Genomic DNA, 4,200 nt, shown 5'->3' with positions numbered 1-4,200 from the left:
AGGTGTGCTGGTTGCTGAGCTTATTCAATTAAAGAGGACATTCAGCAGCAGCAGTCCTGTGCCTGGTCGCTGCAACAGGGGCCAGACACAAGCGGCACCACCTATTGTCTTTTGCCTGCAGTAGGGGCCCACTGGACTAGCCAGCAAGCAGCTGCAGCAGTAAATAAACAGGTAATCTTTCTTTCCAACACTGAACCCTGGTGGTGCACTTAATATATGCTACCAGATAGGGAACATATCAGATAGTAAACTGATATAAACAGACACCACATTTGATACCAGCCAAAAGGAAGAATGAGAAGTGATAACTGTGAAAGGGGAGGAACCAACGCTGTCCCCTTCACATGCACCATCACTACTTGTAGGAAGGTAGGCTGGCTGGCAGCCTCCCATACACACTCTGGCTGGGTGGCAGTCACCCACCAGTACACACAGCAGGCCCTAAACCCATATCATTATTGCTAAGCAGGAAGATGGGAGTCCATTTCACTCTGATGGACCATTTTTAAATGCAATCCATAACCTGGCTTTGGCAGGAACCCTTCTTACTCCTCCTACTTGCATTTGATACTGGGTTTAGGATCTGCATAGGAAACACACACACACACACACAAGCACACACTTACCTGTGTTGCCTGCTGACGCCTCCTTGGCTGTCCCCAAACGGTATAAAACCAACAGCCACGGGAAGCTGTAAGGATAGAGGACATACCTGCATCCTATTGGACTCACTTGTCTTGGTTAAATCCAGCTTATTTGAAAACTTATGGTGCTGCTGCTTCTGATCATGGCAGTGCTGCTTCTGACAAGGCTGTTCTTTGGTGGGCCTAGGTGACATCACAATCTCCATGGTTACATACACAACAAAGGTCAGATGTTGTTTACACCTGGCCATGCCAGTGGTATTGAGTAGCATATCACAGTGCTAAGGGTCCTGGATGCAACAATCTTTCAATGGGGAATAGCCGCACTGAGTTTGTCAAGTGCACCCATGTTTGCAACTCCAACAATACACACATATGTATGTATGTATGTATGTTGTATGTATGTATGTATGTGTATCTATCTATCTATCTATCTATCTATCTCTTTCTCTCTCTCTATATGTGTATATATATATATATATATATAATTTTTTTTTCTTTTAAATATATATATATATATATATATATATATATACATATATAGAGAGAGAGAGAGATGGAAATACTTTTTTAAACATGTTTTCACCTTTTTTTTACCTTCTTTTTTTCTTCTCTCCATGTTTTCCTTCTTTCCTCCTTTTTTCCTATGCTGCTGCTTCTTATTTTACTCCTTTTTCAGACCCTATCATTGCACTATTGCTTATTCAATACCACCAGCAGATGGAGACACTATATTACAACATTAGTCGTGAGCAGCAGTTTGTACAAACAAATGCCTCATAGCTGATGTCCTATCCATTATTGCAATGGATGGCTGGCTGGCAACATTTGTTTTAATTATTCCAATACCACAGTACCAATGCATGGTCAATCAACAGCAATGACACCCCCATGTCAATTAACAAGATTCAGCACCCACTACCTGAAAGACAGCTACCTATCATGTCATGTCCAACCTGCACAGGTGTGCTGGTTGCTGAGCTTATTCAATTAAAGAGGACATTCAGCAGCAGCAGTCCTGTGCCTGGTCGCTCCAACAGGGGCCAGACACAAGCGGCACCATCTATTGTCTTTTGCCTGCAGTAGGGGCCCACTGGACTAGCCAGCAAGCAGCTGCATCAAATAAACAGGTAATCTTTCTTTCCAACACTGAACCCTGGTGGTGCATTTAATATATGCTACCAGATAGGGGACATATCAGATATTAAACTGATATAAACAGACACCACATTTGATACCAGCCAAAAGGAAGAATGAGAAGTGATAACTGTGAAAGGGGAGGAACCAACGCTGTCCCCTTCACATGCACCATCACTACTTGTAGGAAGGGAGGCTGGCTGGCAGCCTCCCATACACACTCTGGCTGGGTGGCAGTCACCCACCAGTACACACAGCAGACCCTAAACCAATATCATTATTGCTAAGCAGGAAGATGGGAGTCCATTTTACTCTGATGGACCATTTTTAAATGCAATCCATAACCTGGCTTTGGCAGGAACCCTTCTTACTCCTCCTACTTGCATTTGATACTGGGTTTAGGATCTGCATAGGAAACACACACACACACACACACAAGCACACACTTACCTGTGTTGCCTGCTGACGCCTCCTTGGCTGTCCCCAAACGGTATAAAACCAACAGCCACGGGAAGCTGTAAGGATAGAGGACATACCTGCATCCTATTGGACTCACTTGTCTTGGTTAAATCCAGCTTATTTGAAAACCTATGGATCTGCTGCTTCTGCTCATGGCAGTGCTGCTTCTGACAAGGCTGTTCTTTGGTGGGCCTAGGTGACATCACAATCTCCATGGTTACATACACAACAAAGGTCAGATGTTGTTTACACCTGGCCATGCCAGTGGTATTGAGTAGCATATCACAGTGCTAAGGGTCCTGGATGCAACAATCTTTCAATGGGGAATAGCCGCACTGAGTTTGTCAAGTGCACCCATGTTTGCAACTCCAACAATACACACATATGTATGTATGTATGTATGTATGTATCTATCTATCTATCTATCTATCTATCTATCTCTTTCTCTCTTTCTATATGTATATATATATATATAGAGAGAGAGAGATGGAAATACTTTTTTAAACATGTTTTCACCTTTTTTTTTAACCTTCTTTTTTTCTTCTCTCCATGTTTTCCTTCTTTCCTCCTTTTTTCCTATGCTGCTGCTTCTTATTTTTCTTCTTTTTCAGACCCTATCATTGCACTATTGCTTATTCAATACCACCAGCAGATGGAGACACTATATTACAACATTAGTTGTGAGCAGCAGTTTGTACAAACAAATGCCTCATAGCTGATGTCCTATCCATTATTGCAATGGATGGTTGGCTGGCAACATTTGTTTTTATTATTCCAATACCACAGTACCAATGCATGGTCAATCAACAGCAATGACACCCCCATGTCAATTAACAAGATTCAGCACCCACTACCTGAAAGACAGCTACCTATCATGTCATGTCCAACCTGCACAGGTGTGCTGGTTGCTGAGCTTATTCAATTAAAGAGGACATTCAGCAGCAGCAGTCCTGTGCCTGGTCGCTCCAACAGGGGCCAGACACAAGCGGCACCACCTATTGTCTTTTGCCTGCAGTAAGGGCCCACTGGACTAGCCAGCAAGCAGCTGCAGCAGTAAATAAACAGGTAATCTTTCTTTCCAACACTGAACCCTGGTGGTGCACTTAATATATGCTACCAGATAGGGGACATATCAGATATTAAACTGATATAAACAGACACCACATTTGATACCAGCCAAAAGGAAGAATGAGAAGTGATAACTGTGAAAGGGGAGGAACCAACGCTGTCCCCTTCACATGCACCATCACTACTTGTAGGAAGGTAGGCTGGCTGGCAGCCTCCCATACACACTCTGGCTGGGTGGCAGTCACCCACCAGTACACACAGCAGGCCCTAAACCCATATCATTATTGCTAAGCAGGAAGATGGGAGTCCATTTCACTCTGATGGACCATTTTTAAATGCAATCCATAACCTGGCTTTGGCAGGAACCCTTCTTACTCCTCCTACTTGCATTTGATACTGGGTTTAGGATCTGCATAGGAAACACACACACACACACACACACACAAGCACACACTTACCTGTGTTGTCTGCTGACGCCTCCTTGGCTGTCCCCAAACGGTATAAAACCAACAGCCACGGGAAGCTGTAAGGATAGAGGACATACCTGCATCCTATTGGACTCACTTGTCTTGGTTAAATCCAGCTTATTTGAAAACTTATGGTGCTGCTGCTTCTGATCATGGCAGTGCTGCTTCTGACAAGGCTGTTCTTTGGTGGGCCTAGGTGACATCACAATCTCCATGGTTACATACACAACAAAGGTCAGATGTTGTTTACACCTGGCCATGCCAGTGGTATTGAGTAGCATATCACAGTGCTAAGGGTCCTGGATGCAACAATCTTTCAATGGGGAATAGCCGCACTGAGTTTGTCAAGTGCACCCATGTTTGCAACTCCAACAATACACACATATGTATGTATGTATGTATGTATGTAATGTATGTATGTAATG

General features: G+C 43.6%; 1 pseudogene; it reads right to left on the bottom strand.

Annotated features, from left to right (window-relative positions):
• Nucleotides 1-1,801: 1,801 nt before the first annotated feature.
• LOC130345998 (U2 spliceosomal RNA) lies at nucleotides 1,802-1,904 on the bottom strand (annotated as a pseudogene).
• Nucleotides 1,905-4,200: the final 2,296 nt, after the last annotated feature.

This window comes from Hyla sarda, unplaced genomic scaffold (assembly GCF_029499605.1).
Source record: "Hyla sarda isolate aHylSar1 unplaced genomic scaffold, aHylSar1.hap1 scaffold_769, whole genome shotgun sequence".
NCBI classification, from domain to species: Eukaryota; Metazoa; Chordata; class Amphibia; order Anura; family Hylidae; genus Hyla; species Hyla sarda.
The sequence above is the reverse complement of the archived record's forward strand: the minus strand, read 5'-3'. Positions and strand labels throughout refer to the sequence as shown.